Here is a 16,508-nt window from a genome sequence, read left to right on the forward strand (position 1 = left end):
TGCCCTACCCGCGTCGCCTGGTGAGCTCCAAGCGCCGGAGCCGCTGGGCACGCACCACCAGATCAGCCCCGCGCCATTGCCGGTCCGGGCGGATCTGAGCCAGCCCCGAAGCAGCAGGCTGCACCACCTAGACCCGTGCGCACCACCACCACCATCCGGGAGGACGGAACCACGCCACCCTTGGCCCGCGCCCGCGACAGGAGAACGCCTGACGGATCTTGCTGATGCCCCCTCCCCCCCGGCCGCCGCCATCGCCACCTCCACACGCACCACCACCCATCGCATCGCCCGATGCCCTGCAGTGCCCGCCACCGCAGCAGAGGGCCGCCACGCTGCGCCGCCCATCGCCAGCGCCGTACCCAGGCCAGAGGAAGCAGCAATGCGCTGGCTCCCACCTGCGAGGGATCGAGATTTCCCTGCCGCCGCCGGCTCCAGGCGGGCTTTGCCCGGCCGAGCCCCGTGGCGGCGGCGGGGAGGGGAGGGAGGGTCGGGGGGCGGCGGCGGGGAGGGGAGGGAGGGTCGGGGGGCGGCGGCGGTGGCGGGATAGGGTTTCCTCCCGGCCGCCGCACGGGGGCGACACGGGAGGGAGAGGAGGGCAACTCGATTTGAAATTTGCTAGCTCCAACCAGGCTGCTCGGCATCTTCTTTTGATATATGGCTATGGTAAGAACCATACTGTTATTTGTTCACACAGTAGTTAAGCTCAAACACCTACTACTTATATTAACAAGGTGGTAAGCACAACATCATTTCTGTGCAAGCAAGGACTGGAGAGATGACAGTACATACTACGTCTATAGTTGTGCTGCTACAAGTTTCCCTGCAGCTGGAGGTGATTGCAATGCATCTACTTCCTTCGTCCGGAAGTAGTTACCGCTAAAACCGATGTACCTAGACGTATTTTAGTGTTAGATACATCCGTCTGAGCGACAACTAATTCCGAACGAAGGCCTATCGACTGTGATTTCTGTACATTCTTTCAGTTGGAATGAAGGATATTATTTGTAGGGAAGAAGAGAGAAGGGGACGGCACACGCGAAGTTAACGGGATCCACGAGCTAGGGGCTCCCGCGACCCGCGCTAGGGTTCCTCCCCGTCGGCAGCCCTCGCCCCCTCCCGCCGGCGCCGGCCGCCTCGCGCATGCCCCCCGGTCCCCCCTCTGCCCCTCCTCCTCCCCCTCCCCCGACGCTCCTGCCGCCTCCCGAGGCGGCGGAGCGCCCCCTGCCCTCCTTCCCGTCTTGGTCCTCCTCCTCCTTCATCTCGCTTCGCCGCACCGGCAGCGACCTCCGGCGTGCCCGGGTGGCGCCGGCGGTGGCGGACGTCCCTTCCCCGCTCGCCGGGAGGGGGAGTCGGGGCTCCCTCCTGCCCGGCTGCGGTGAGGCTCGGCGGCGGCGTTCTGCGGGCCTCTAGTGGCGTGCCCGTTGGCTGCGGGGCGGCGCGGTGGGCGGCTGGCCGGCGGCGCCCGCTCGGCCCAGATCTAGGCCCTTTCGGGCCCCATTTGGGCTGGGGCGGGCCTGCGGTCCGGTGCGCGACGGCGTGGCTCCCTGGTGGTGAGACGAGGGGGGCGTGGCTGCGGTGGTGGTGGCTCTGGCGGCCGGCATGCTGCAGCATGGTTGCAGGGACTGTCTAGACCCGTTGGGGTCCGATTGGGCCGGTGGTAGACTGGCAAGTCCCTGTCGCCATGTCCGGTCGGCTCCGCGCGGCGGTGGAGGTTGTTCCTTCCTTTCGGCTGTGGTGCGGTTGCCTCCTAGCCCGGTGTCTTCTCGTTCTACCTCCAGGTCTCTGTTGGTGGCCTCAGTGAAACGGTGAAGATGGTGCGGTATCCGTGGTGGCACAGGCTGGTGGGCGGCATGTTGGGCGATGCGCTTCCGATTGTCTGAGGTGGCGGTGGTGGTTTCGGGGCGGGAGAAATCTTTGGCGGCTCGTTCGCCACCGGCGCGGCTGCGCCCGTGGGCGTTGCCGGACCCTCCTGAGGGGCGTCGGTGATACCCCCTTCCCCACTGCCATTCGCGTAACAGGGGAAACCCTAGGACTTGTCCGGGCAGCAGCGGCGTCGTCGTCGCATTTCTTCCTGAAGATGTTGCTTGGTACGCGAGGCTTCAGATTGCTTTGGCGGGCGGTGGTTCTTCTCCGGTGGGTGCAGCGGGTGTTGGTCATCTTTGTTTAGTTGAGCTGCCGGAGTCGGCATTTGTTTCATTTGTTTATTTGTTTCTTTTTTCTTTCTCTCCTTTTTTCTTTTGGGCTTGTTTGTGCTGCGGCCCCAGCAAGCTGGTTGTATCGGTTGGACGTTTCTTTATAATCTATATAAAGTGTGCAAAACTAATTTATCTGGTTTCCATATAATTTTGCAGCAGATGTATACGTATATGATTGGGGTGTTACTTTCTCTGGTCGGCCTTGGCCTTGGTTAGGTTACGGCATATGCCTGTTTCACCACTATATATGCACGGATGATATTTGGTTTTAAATGAACTTGTGTAATGCTGTGAAAGTTGGCATCTTGCTTCTCTGCAAGTCTTAGGTTTGTACATACATGCTGTTTGATCACACTGATGGAGACTGAATGTATGTTCAGTTTACACACACGGGGAACTGGATTCTCAAGAAAAAGAACACTCGTCCATGAGGCCTTAACTATGTAATGCTCCCTGAGACTGATGGCGCCAACCTTGGCTTCGCCGGTCGGATGCATGAAGCAAACTCAGTGGCATGCATGAAGCATCCCCCTTGCTTCGCTGATGGTCCTGCGACCGAATTCACAAGAAGGAAGAAGGCAGAGTTGAGGTGGCCTTCAAGGTAGGTACGAACATGAAACAGGACTGAACTTCCGCTCAACATCCTGTGAAGATCGAATCCAGTGTACTTCAAGAGATGTAAACAAGGAACAGGAGGCACGTCGACAACAAAAAGCATATCGAGGAAAGGACAGAGTGCATGATAGATAGCTAGCTGGAAAGATGAGACCAGAACGTCCTGACCAATGACTCAATTTGGTATGCTATATATTAAAAGTGTGCTTCAAGTCACAGTTTTCTTCCTAGATGCTCTGTTTAGCACTACTAAATTAATGTCAGTTGGAACCATTTAATCTCTTTGGTGATACGTTGCTAAAATTAGCTAGAAAGAAACTAAGTTGGTCGATAGTTGCTGTTGGAAATTTACCCGCAGGATCGATCACATAAAATTGCACGAACACACGCGCACACAAAAACTGATAGCCAAGGGCCCTTGTTGTGCCCTCTTTTCTCTTTATTTCTTTTCTTGTTTTCTCCACGATGCTTACAAAGCTGTGGTCGCGGAGTTTCGGCGAGTTCATATACGGTGGAGATGAGTTGCACGTATATGGCAAGTTGTGTTGCCGCTAGACAGGAGGTGTCGTTTGATAAGATGTGGCATCGGCGACACTGAGAAGATGTGAAGATGTGACGGGTGAAGAGATGTGTCTCCCCGTGTGCAAGCAACCGACATGAAGATGAAGATCAACGTGAAGATGGACGCGCGCCGGTTAAGTTGAGTTCCTGCATAAGGCTATGCGTTTAGTCTGCATGTAGCACGCTAAGTTATGACAGCGTGGCTGGTAGTCCGGGTAATCGTTGGTTTCAGTCTACAAAAGTCGGCACAAAAATATGATGGTGATGATGTGGTGGCCATCGTTGCATGAAGAGAGAAGTTGTGATCCGGTAAGTCGCGTCATCGGAGACAAGACAACGAGCGTGACAAAATGAATAGAGAGTCATCTGCGTGTCTCGTCGAGTGAAGATGATATGTTTGGATTAGGGGGAGATTGTTGGAAAATAATCCAAATATATTCAAGTTGGCAAGTCAGGTACGTGCTAGTTGTCTATGTGTTGTTACACGTACAAGTTAAAGTGGAGTCTGTGTCCTAATATTTGTTGGTAGTCGTCTATACCAAGTAGTACTAGTATATGTGAAAGTCTATACCAAGTAGTACTAGTATATGTGAAAGTAAGGATTAATCAAGGTGGCTGCTTGGTTAGACTAGGTAATAGTACGTGTCCGGTCGTAGGCTAGCTTGTGATGTTCGAGTCGTATACGTGATGGAAGTCATCAAGGATTAGGAGTCGAGTCGTGACTTGCGTTGGGTATTGCCGGGCGTGTATATTATATATACACAGGCAGACTACAGCTTTGTAAGCACCGTGGAGAAAACAAGAAAAGAAATAAAGAGAAAAGAGGGCACGACAAGGGCCCTTGGCTATCAGTTTTTTTGTGCGCGTGTGTTCGTGTAATTTTATGTGATCGATCCTGCGGGTAAATTTCCAACAGTTGCATCAATTATGGAGTATATTATAGCAATGTGCTATGCAGAACGTTACCAAGACAGGCTCTCATGCATTTTTCCTTTGTGTGCAGGCCTGGCAATGGAGATAATATGATGCTGCAACGCGAACTAAAATCTGGATTGGAACAAAAAAGTACTTAGGTTTTGTCATATTGTTGTGTAGCATTTTATATTGTTGTAAGTAAGCTTTTATGCGGTTGAGAAGAAATTAATAATGCAGCTGCATGGACATTAAAATTGTACTAAGGTTAAGACATTTATTTTGGAACGGAGGGAGCATGATATGGTTTGGAGAACTTGTGCGACATCCGGTTACTTTGTGTGGTCAGCGTTGGCCTTTTATGGTACTGGTAAGTCTCACCTCTGCTTCTATTCTACTCCTACCTGATTAGCAGAGTAGTAATTGTTTTTTTTTCTTGCCACATTCGCGGACTGTACAGTTAGCGAGCTTTATATTTTTCTGCTGTTTAACTTGCTGGAAGTTTCTCCGACACCAGCAGGGTTCTTATGAGATATGCCGCACTGAACCTTATGTGCTCTGCTTTACTTTGTGCTTTTCTGACTGGGTAATTTCAGTTGTACCACTAGCATGCAATATCAAAGTTTGTTCTGTCATTCCTTTTTTTTTAGAACGAAGACGCTAGAGACGTCCGGCTTTAAATTAATAAAGCCCACATCATAGGCAGTGTACCACAGAGGTCTGAACTTACACGAGCACAGAGGCTCAGGCCATAGCAGTCACGGAGAGTTAAAGTTTTGCGGCCAAAAGATCGCGAGCGCAGGAAAATACGTGGCACGAGGCCAGATCATTGAGCACGCAGGCTCGCATACACACCAAAAGGGCCACTTCAAGACGAGAAAGTGGCGGTTGGCTCCCTAGCCAAAACGAACACCTGGCGCAGACGGTCTTGAGCTTGCTTCATCTTCTCAAAATCCTTGCGCCTCGTCAACGAACTCCATTGCTGCAGGAAGAAGTTGCATTTGTAGATTATGTTACCGAAAAAGGCTTTCGCCCCGCTTTATATATAAAGCAAACCGCCACAGAGCACACATACAGAGTCAAGTCCACACACACACCCAAGTCTCACGACAAAGTACATAGGTTCTGCTGAGGGCACAGCTCAACAAGCCCAGAAAATAAAAAACAGAACACGCCGGACGAAGAAAGCATCTAGTCTGGTTCCGGCGGAGGCGGCGGCGACAGGCGGACGGCCATCGAGCGGAGGTCGGCGATGAAGGCTGAGATGGCGTCGCGATCCGGGGGGGCAGCTAAGCGGCCGCCAAAGCTACAAGAAATCCGAGAGTTTGAAAAGAGCGCCAGTAGCCCGTCGAAGAGGCCTGCCAAGCATCATGGTGGCCGCCATGGTCCTGTCCGCACGCCGCTGCTTGGGCGGCACCCCACCCAGCTTGACCCAGGCCTCAGGCATCTCCAACCCCTTTGGCGCGTCAAGGACAACATCACGAATGTCAGCCATGAGATTGTTGAGGGAGAGAAAGAGCTTGCCGCTGCGCGTGGCCATCCGGAGCATGGTCGGGTCAGGGAACACCACCAAGAACACGCCGCCGTTGAGGGGGGTTATCTGCCAATCCCAGGAGCCCTCAAACAGGTGCGATAGCTCGACTTCCAGGATCTCCTTCGAGAGCACGCCCGGCGCCGCCGATAGCACGACCACGTTGGCCCCCATCAGGATCTGCAGCGCGTCCCGTGCAACTTCATGGAATTGCAGGCAGAAAAAACCCTCGCCGGCGATGGCATGCCCCATACTTTGGAGGAGCAGGGGCTTGCCACGGGTCCGGCATTGGGCTGAGGTGTGGCCTTCTTGGGAGTAGACGACACCGAGGGGCTTGAAGGTGCACAGATTTTGGTAATGGCCGGAGCGCCCACACTTGAAGCACTCCGGGCCATCCGCTTCTTCGATGGGGATCGGCTCCGCCTCCGTGCCCTTGGATGAGGATGACATCTCAGATCCGGGCGGGAGGGGCGGCTTAGAGGCCGCCGCCCCTGCAGGCTTGGACTTTTGCTTCTTGGCGAAGGGGCCGCCGACGCGGTCGTCGCCCTGAGATGCCTGCAGCCCCTTGCGCTTGAGCTCGAGGCCGCGCTCCTTGTACTCCTCCTTTTTCTTCTTTTTCATTTCCCGTTCCTTGAGCCACCATGCGGGTGGCGGCCCCCAACCGCCGTCGATCTCAGCGCGACCCACCTCCTGAGACGAGGGGCCCTGGCGCCGCGCGAGGTCGTGGTCCCGCGGCGGCTTCATGGGCGGCTTCTCCGCCCTGCGGTCTTGCTTGGAGCCCATCGCCACCACCGCAGCAAAGGAGCGCACCACAGGAGGAGGAGGGGCAGTGGAAGTGAGAAAGCGGGCGGAGTGACCGAAGCGGCGCACCTCCGATCTGGAGGCAGGAAACCCTAGTGAGGCGTCTAGGGTTCCCCGGGGTAGCCAGAGCCACTTATGGCTTGGGTGCCAGGCCCGGGGTGGGCTGGGCCTCGTCCAGCAGAGTGAGCTGAGCCTTCGAGCTAGGCGGATCCACCTGTCCCTCGTCCAGTGCCCCCGACTGGGCCGCACACCCCGCGGGCCCCTGAGATGGGCCGCAGCCCGGCCCAGCGGCCTGTCTCGCTGGTGAAGCAGACGACGCGCCCCCAACCCTAGGGCGAGGAAGCCGCGGTTCCGCCTGCGCCACCGCCGGCACGGGGCGACAAACGCCGGCCAGGGCGGATCCTGGCCAGGCAGGAGAAGCAGGCCAGCGTCCGGGGACTCTGGCCGCCCTCGGCCCTCCCTCGCCGGCACCACACGGACCCCTTGCAGGTAGCCGCAGCCATCCGCCCGGGACCCCGGCCGCCCGGCGCGAAAGCACATCGGCGACCGTCCTTGAAGGAGCCTCCGAGCTCCTTCGCGCGCATGACAAAGTCGCCGACGGAGCACGTCACCCGGCCGCACGCCGCGGCCCCCACATCACCGCACGACAACTCCTCCTCTTCGTCTTCAGAATCCTCATCGGCTAACGCCCAAAAGCGGCTCCCCGACCCACCCCGCGCGCCGGAGATTGGGCCGGGAGCCTTGCTTCCTGCCCGCCGTCGCACGACACGCGGCCCGCATGCCCCCCGCGACTAGGGAACACGCGGCAAGGTCGCCGTAGACGGGGGCAGGCAAGGAATCGCCGCCCGCAGCGGCGTGGTCGCTCTCGGCGCCTGTCCGTACAGGAGCCGTTGGCATCGCTCGGTCCAATCGATTCTGGGCTTGTGCTTCTTCCTCGCAATCTAACTTCACCCAAGGTCCCAAGGTCCTGCGATAGAATTCGCATCGAAACACTTCACTCATTCATTCTCTACAACACAAATAGTCTTTATTCTCCATGCGGCTATATTACTAATTGTTCTCTCGACACATAAAATCTTGTTGCCAATATACTACTACTCCCGCTGTAAACTAATATAAGAGTGTTTAGAATACTAAAATAATGATCTAAACGCTCTTATATTAGTTTACAGAGGGAGTACTATACAAAACACTCATATTTGCCAGAGATAAAGCTTACTGTCCTGGACTTTTTGTTAGTCACAATTAACGTGTGGATCTGAAAACAATTAGTGTTGTAGAGACTGCAGAGCAGACTAGACATCCAAGGACAAAGGAACGATCCAGAAGAAATTGCAAAAGTGCAGGTACGAATACGATGGTAAATGGAGGAGATCACCAATTCAGAAGTGGTGCATCGAAGCACACAAAAGGTAGAGATGAGGATGGCAAAAGACCACTAAGAATACACGATTTATTGCAGAAGTCGGTGGCTAAGTAGGTGGAGCTGTCGAGGGCGAGGATTGGAGAAGTTGGCGATGAAAGTGAACTGACGGGGTACACCGACTGAGACTTGGGAAAGTTGAACAGCATGGCAAGAGCTTGAGAGACGAGGTGTGGTCCCTGGAGCTGTTGAGGAGCTGAGCGCTGAGCGCAGCAACACAGACTCTAGCACTACAAAAGCCGCCGGGGGCTTCAGTCGAAGAAGTGAAGCTGCATATGACGACCCGTGGGCTCCAAGACGGTGCCTTCAGGAAGGATACGGCATCGGAGCGTCGCCACCGCCCGATCCGAGGATCAGAGTTTCCCCTGGAGCACCACGACGGGCAATGATAGCCGCGACGACGCCTTCAAGAAGGGAGCGATCTTCGCCGTTGCCAGTCCGTCCGAAGATAGAGTAGGTTTTCATCCCGGCCAACATTCACCGCCACCGATCGCCACACCCCGGCTATCATGCCGCCCCACACGGCCGTGGCAGCCGGGTAGCACCGAGGCACGAGCTCTACCCATGAGCACCGCGCCACCACCACCAGGGCCGCCGCCCCGAAATCCAAGACCCTGACACCAAGTCCCCCGAGCCCCACCGCTACCCCCACCGCAGAGACGGGCGGAAAGGATCCGCCTTTCACACCCCTGGCCGGTCCCAACGCCGAGACCCAATAGGCCGGCCACAACAAGCCTCCATCGAGCCATCCTGCTACACCGGGCGTGAGACGAGCGCAGTCCAGCCGCCAGGAGCGAGACGGGCCGGTCCTGCTGCCGGGCGCGAGACAAGCGCAATCCTGCTGCCGGGCATGAGACGGGCCGGTCCTGCTGCCAGGCGCGAGACTAGCTCGGTCCTACTGCACCGGGTGCGAGACGGATGATGGACCGCAGCCGGGAGAAGGCCAGCCCTCCGGCGAGAGACGCGAACGGACGGCAAGGAGAGAGGTCGAGGGCCGATACAGGCAGCCTACAGACGGGCCAATGCCAGGACAAACTAGCCGCCGCCGCAACCAACCTGCCACCACCACAGCAGCCGTCGGGCACGCACCCCTGCAGCCACCGCCACTGCGCCGCCACCCCGACCAGCCGAGGGGGCCACGGTCAGGGCCGCCGACCGCAGCCCCAGCCTTCACGTCCCGCGCCGCCGCGAGGTCAGATCCGAACGAGCCGACGCGGCCGTCGTCTCCAACCTCCGGCCCGCACCACCACCACCACCTGCCGCGAAGCCACCACCACCTGCCGCGTCCACGACAGAGGTGGCCACCAGCAGCCCACACCGCCCGCGCCGTCTTGAGCCAGATCTGGCCGCGCAGGAAACGCCGCCGTCGCGGGCACAATCGCGCCACCCGCCCGCATCCAGCCCTCCGCGCCAGGCCTGCCGCTCCGACCACTGCCGCCGAGCGCAGCCCCGCGCCGCCGCCCGGGAGAGCCCGCCGCGCCAGCCTCCACGAGCGGGGAGAGAAGGGGCCCCGCCGCCGTCAGCACCCGCCGGGCTTTGCCCGGCGGCGGCGAGGGGAGGGAGGGGGGAGGGGAGGTTCGCGCGCCGGCGGCTAGGGTTATCCCCTCGGTCGCTCGCGGGAGCGACGCGAGGGGAGGGGATCCACTTGTTAGGAAGATATGGTAGCTCAAATGTTATCTCTTTGAGCGTGAGCAGGTGAGTTGCAAATTTGGATGAAATTAACGAAAATCTTTTCTGCTGATATGCTCAATCTTTGGCCACCTTTCTCCAGCAGGTGATCCGCAGCTCTCCCTGAATAGGTGAGAATCCTCGATCACTATGTTTTGGAGAGTGGATGGCAAATCTGGTAAAGATGATATATTGGGGCATCCACAAATTTGGAGTAAGGTCAGACATGAAAAGCACTTCAGAGTTCAGATTTCCCGGCAAGGAACTGATTCCACAAGAATTAAATAGCAGGTTGTCAACAGATGGGAAATTCGCTGACTCTTCAAATGAGAAGTATCCCTCCTTGCACAGCTCAAGAGAGATATTTCGTGCAACTGTAAAACCTTCAGCTGAGTCTGAGAGCATGTGGTTGAGCATTATGGGGCAGCTAGCACTGAGTGAAGTCGCGACCTGCAATTGTGAGATGCACTTTATATTGAGGTTCGGGACATCTACAAAAGTTGCTCTGACAAGTTGCAGCAAAGACAAGCCTTTAAGAAAGCACAAGTCGTGTAAATTGTATAGTGATAATGTTTCAAGGGAGGTTAAATGACCAATCGACAATGATGCAGAGCTTCTGCAGCGGAGCATGAAAAGATGTTTCAGGTGCGGCAAGTCACTCATGAAGGAATCAGCTGCAGCCACACAGTATTGTATGTCCAGCGTCTCAAGGGACAATGGCATAAAATCTGATCCACGTGCCAAGTTTAAGGAAGGGCAGTCGTATAATGAAATTTTAGAAAGACCGGTGGCAGCTTGCAACCCCCCTAATGATCTAACATGAGTAGTCAATGCGCAAGTACTGAAGCTTTGTCACCAGTTGGAGGACATCTTGTGACAGAAGTGTAGTTAAAGTCATAATCTCTTGTAGTGACAAATGTCTTAGCGAAGTGAGACCATCAAGACAAACCGCTGATGCCCCATTTGTAATGATGCATGAAGAATGATCAAGCCGAGAAAGCCCTGATGGTGGAACCAGAGGCATGCGTGCAGATGTTCCTTGTACAAATGAATCTTATCCTATCCTCGTGGCAACATATCCATGCTTTGATGATATCCTCTTTTACCAATACTTCATCCAGCTCCCTTTCTAGAGCACTTTCAGGAAATGTTTCAACCTAGGAACTGAACCGAAGGAATTGGAAATTTGCAACAATGATCCAGGCAATTTAGAGATTGAAGTTCTTGGAAGGTGCTTCAAATCACCAACAGATTCAGGTAGCTTCTTGCTGTAGACAGCGCCCTGCAATTAAAGATGAATGCAACGATTCAGACTAGGTGACATTCCGCTAGGAACATGTATGCCATCATCTGGATCTGGGTCGCTAATTGTGATATACTGTCAGAATTCCATCGTCGCTTGTTTCCCTTGTCAGTGTGCAAACTTTACTCCTTTGAGTCACTGCATGCCATGTATCCACTGAACGAATCTCGACGATGAACAATAGCATATATCCGGCCAGGTACGTATATCATGTTTCTAGGTACTAATGGAAAAATATTAATCAAGAACCATGAGACGTGCAAAACTGGGAATAAGGATTTGCCGCCTAATGATGGGATTAATGTGGAAGTGTGCTTTGAGATTAGCTGTGGGATTGATATGTCAGATAAAAAAAACATTGATTTGTGGAGTCCAGAGATTGCACGCACAAAAAACTTACCCAATACATCGTGACGATGAACCGCCTCCAACCCCATATCGATCCCTCCGTCTCCAAGACCAGATCGGCGCCAGTGAGGAGAGCGCCACCATGATCTGCCGCCACGGCAATTCCCCGCCGGCGGCGCTGGAAGACGACGACATGCTCGGGGAGATCCTCCTCCGTCTTCCGCCCCAGCCGTCCTCCCTCCTGCGCATCTCCGCCGTCTGCAAGCGCTGGCGAGGCCTCGTCACTGACTCTAGATTCCTCCGCTGCTTCTACGCACATCACCGGAACCCGCCACTCCTTGGTGTCTTCTTCCAAGACGGCGATAAGATCAAATTCACTTCCGTCCTACCCGCTCCAGACCACATCCCTCATGAGCGGTTCAACCTGCCACTCGGCGACTCATGGGGCCGGCTGCTCGGGTGCCGCCACGGCCTTGTCCTCATCTTACACCCGTCGCACACGGAGGTCTTCGTGTGCGACCCCATCGCCGGCAGTCAGCACCGTGTGCCAATTCCACCCGAGTTCAAGTGCGTCTACGTCTATGGAGCGGTGCTCTGCGCTTCCCGTGACCGGGGCCACATGCACAGTGGTTGCCACTCCGCCCTCTTCAAGGTGGTCTTGCTGCTTGTGTCCACTAAGGATGGTCGAGCCCTTGCCTTTGTTTATTCTTCCGAGACTGACACATGGACCAATCTCATCGAAGCAGAGGTTCACTATCGAGATTGTTTTGGCAGTTATATTAGTACCCTAATTGGTAATGTTGTTTATTGGTCATTTAAGTATGTGAAGGAGGGTATACTTGCGTTTGATTTGGAGACGCAGAGCCTTAATGTGCTTGAGGGGCCTCCCAATATGAATCATTCCTACAGTCATCAGATCATCCAGACAAAGGATGGCACAGTTGGTGTCGCCATGATGTCTCATCATCACGATAACATTGAAATGTGGCAGAGGAAGATCAATTGTCATGGTGTTGCCACCTGGGAGTTGTGGAAGACCATTGAAACGGAGTATATTCTTGGGTTACCTCCTCTGGTTGAAGGAGAGACTGTATGGGTGAAATTTATACGCGGATATGTCGAGGATACAGATGAAATATTGTTAAGCATGAAGGACATTGTTTACATGGTTCAACTTAACTCGATGCAATCAAGGAAACATTGTGAAGTCCGTAGTTTTAGTTCATGTCATCCTTTCAACAGTTTCTGTGCGCCAGGTAGTATACTGTGCAATAGTTACCTAATATTTTTATGTTTCGCCCGTGGATGCTCGAATATCAATGCTAGATAGACAATCATAGGCATGCTGTTTAGTATATGTTCTCATTTAATATAGCTAGATAGACAAGCATAAGTCATCACTACTTTCTTTCCGAGGAATGTCATCACCAGTTCATCGTTTCTTTGCATGTGTTAACATGTAATGTGGTTATCTCCATCCTTGAGAGATATAAAACCAAATGTTGAATGGTTAACTCATTCTTACTTTTAATGATACTACTCGGAAATCATTTAATCTCTCGGTGAATGTGTTAGATTATTTGGAAAGAAACTAAGCTGATTGATAAACCTATTTAAGAATGTGTTGGTATTGCCTACTTGACTCACTGGCTGTGACATATATATGATTGATGGTAGTGGAACCTTGATACGTGGCTTAAACCCAACTCAACTGGATGCATGCATGCATATTCATATACAGTATCTCATCCAGTTTAAATCTTGATGTGTGCAGGTTCGAGGAAGACTAGCTAGCCGTCCCCCTGTTGATGACCTTCACCCTACTGCTCAGCTTAGTAACACCAAATTGCGTGCGTGCACTTGGATGCAATGCAGGTCCTGTATGGCAATGAAAGAGCCAACCAAAGGCTAAAATATGTGTTGTCACATATCAGTGTATCTTATATTGTTGGCAGTAGTAAGCTTTTGTGATCGAGGAAACAATTAATATTGTAGCTGCATGGAGACTAGGAGACTATTTGTGATTTATATCTGCGTGTTGTAACCTGAAGGAAGAATATATATATGTGAACATAATCACAATGAGGGACAGAGTGAGTCGTGTACGGTCAGGTGTTTGGGCAGAGTGGATTCTTGCAGTCAATTCTTGTTTGTAGCTGTTGTTAGGATGTCTTGAGGCTCGTCCTTGAGGCTCAACTGATGCTCATCGATTTGACTCTGCATTAAGCACACTCGCTGGCATGAAGTGTCACCCTCCCTTTGCCAACAGTCTTCTATCGAAAGAATTCGCATCCTTCAGAAGAAGAAGAAGAAGAACTGACATTGTCATGATCTCACAAGAAAGAAGAGAGCATAGTTGACGCTGCCTGTTTGTTTGCAGCTACACCAATCTTGTTATTCTTTACAAAATCAATCGGGGATTCAATTCACAGGCAAGAGAAGTGTTGATTTTTTATTTTATTTTCGCGATAAAGGGAAGTGTTGATTTTTTCCCCAACTGCCTGGAGGCAGAAATGGACCCAAAAAACACAGTTCAATTTCGTTAGTCAGCACGCTCTGCTAAATATTTTAGGGGTTGCTCTGCTCAAATTTTTTTTTGTATAGACGAGCAACTGGGTTCCTACTGCACACATGTTCAATTTCAGCTTGAGTACCTGGCAGTTTCTTCTACTACTTAAAAAGCAACAAACGAACAAAGTACACAGCCGAACAAAACATGGTGGTGAGGTAGTCCTCATAACAACGCGGATAACCAGAGAGGTGGTGAGGTAATCCTCATAACAATGCGGATAACCAGAGAGGTGGTGAGGTACTAGGAGAGTATTTTTTTTCTCTGCTATTAATTAATCGTGCTTCAAGTCGCAGTTCTGTTTTTAGTTCATTCTTCTGCCCTGGCGCTAGTTAACTTGAGCGGAAATCTGGCGCTAGTTAATTAATTGCTCGGAAAGAGAGTAGTGAGCTGATAACACACATGTTGGCAAAGAAATTACGCTTATCAGTACACCTGGTTAGCAATATGCTAAGCAAAACACATTGCATAGTAACTGACCGGCTGTATAACGAATTTTGAGTGTTGAGTATGCATGCACTGCAGTCATATATTTATACTAGTAGTATCTCATCCAGTTTAAATGTTGATGTGAGCAGGCGGAAGGGAGACTAGCTTGTAGATGGATATTCATCCTGCTGCTCCACTGCCGGGGCAAGGAACAACCAACACATCGCTGACATATCCTAGTGTCTCGCCGTGCATACTTTTGCTCTCAAGTTCTTGTGGCTAGAAAGAGTCAAATAATATGGACCGGACGCTAGCTCAATGGTGAAAGTAACATCGATCAAGCACAAAATTAGGACGAACTTTGGAGAATTGGAATGTAGTACTCCCTCGGTCCCACATATGTGTCTTCACCTACTACACGTTACTACTGTCATCTCCCCCACTCTGCTCTGCTCTTCTCCAAATTTCATTCCTAACAGCTGCTGCAACCAAATACGAATGAACGAATCATACCCAAACACCTGTCATGTATAACAGATTATTCACTTTCCATGTTTAGTAGAGTTCAGAGTTGCCAAATGGGTCAACTGACTAGTATATCTATATAGGGATTTCCTGTCTGTCGCAAATCTTTAATTTTTTTTTTGAGAATTTTCGACAAACTATCGACCAAAGGCACAAGTCTGGATAGCCAGAGCGCATATTCCTTCTTTCCGGTTTTAAGAACCTTAGAGATTCCTGTCCGGTTTTGGGAACCATCTAGAAGGAAGAGGCGGTACGGCGGTAGCAGTGTGTCCTGACCATAATGGCATATATCTTGGAAGAAAGGCGCTTATCATTGATGGCGTCGATGATCCTGCTATAGTGGAGCGATGCCATGCCTGGAAGCACCATGCCTAGCTGAGGACCTACAGGTGCTAGAATTCATTGGGGCCTCTGGTTCAAGACAGGTGATACGTGACAATAAACAGGGGACACAAGGCAGATATGGAGCGATTATAAACAAGATTTTGTTTCGAACATTACCTTTCAATTGTAATTTCATTTTTGAGAGTCGTGCTAGTAACTATGAAGCGCATAGTTTAGCTAGATTTGCTATTTATATAGTTCTTGGGCGTCATGTTTGGTTTGGCCAACCACATGATGAGAACTCTCTACCACGTGTTGTAGTTTTTGATGAATAAAGTCAGTCTTTTACCCCTCAAAAGAAAAATCTAGATTCTTTTACGGGTTTTCTCGGTTTATTTTGTTTTTTCGTTTCCTCTTTTTACGTTTTTCTTTTTTTACATTTATGTTTCTTTTTATTTTTAAAACATGTCAATTTTCAAATATTAAAAGTTTGTATCTTTATCCAATTTTTTTGGAATTTTTTGTGGTCCTGTTTGGTAAAAAACATTTGAAATTTAAAAATTGTTCATTTTTATTCCATAATATATTCATATTTTAAAATTTTGTACATAAATAACAAAGAAATGTTCAATTTCTTAAAAATATCATGCTTTCGAAACTTAGGAGCTTCAAATTTTCTTCACCTTTTTATTCCATAAATAACTTTGGAGAATTGGAATGTAGTAGTTTGCATCATGCAGTGCTACTGTCACAAAACACTACTACACGATACTAGTGTCATCTCCCCCACTCTGCTCTGCTCTTCTCCAAATTTCATTCCTAACAGCTGCTGCAACCAAATCCGAATGAATGAATCATGCCCAAACACCTATCATGCATAAACCAGAAACAAGACTCACTCAGCTGTAAACTATCACTAGTAGAATGCCCGTGCGTTGTCACGGGCTTATGAAAAAAATACCATCTTGTAATCTTCAAAATTATGTCCATGAACATATTATAACCTAATAAAAGGGAGGATAAAAATACCATATTGCAATGTTCAATATCTTTTATCACTGGTCAGCGAGGTATAACCACAATAATCGTTCTCTACATGCAAGATAGTAAAGAACTTCTCGGATACATTTGTTCTTTTACTTCACTTCATGAAATGTATTCAATACATCGGAATATATCATGCATGCTTTGCACCTATAGTTTTGTTCTACCCACCTGTTCCATTCTCTGAAGAATGGTATATGGCTATGTAGACTCCACTGGAGAGAATACACTATGCAATTCCCCCGTGTCAATGTTAAATA

This window comes from Triticum aestivum, chromosome 7B (genome assembly GCF_018294505.1).
Source record: "Triticum aestivum cultivar Chinese Spring chromosome 7B, IWGSC CS RefSeq v2.1, whole genome shotgun sequence".
Classification (NCBI taxonomy): Eukaryota; Viridiplantae; Streptophyta; class Magnoliopsida; order Poales; family Poaceae; genus Triticum; species Triticum aestivum.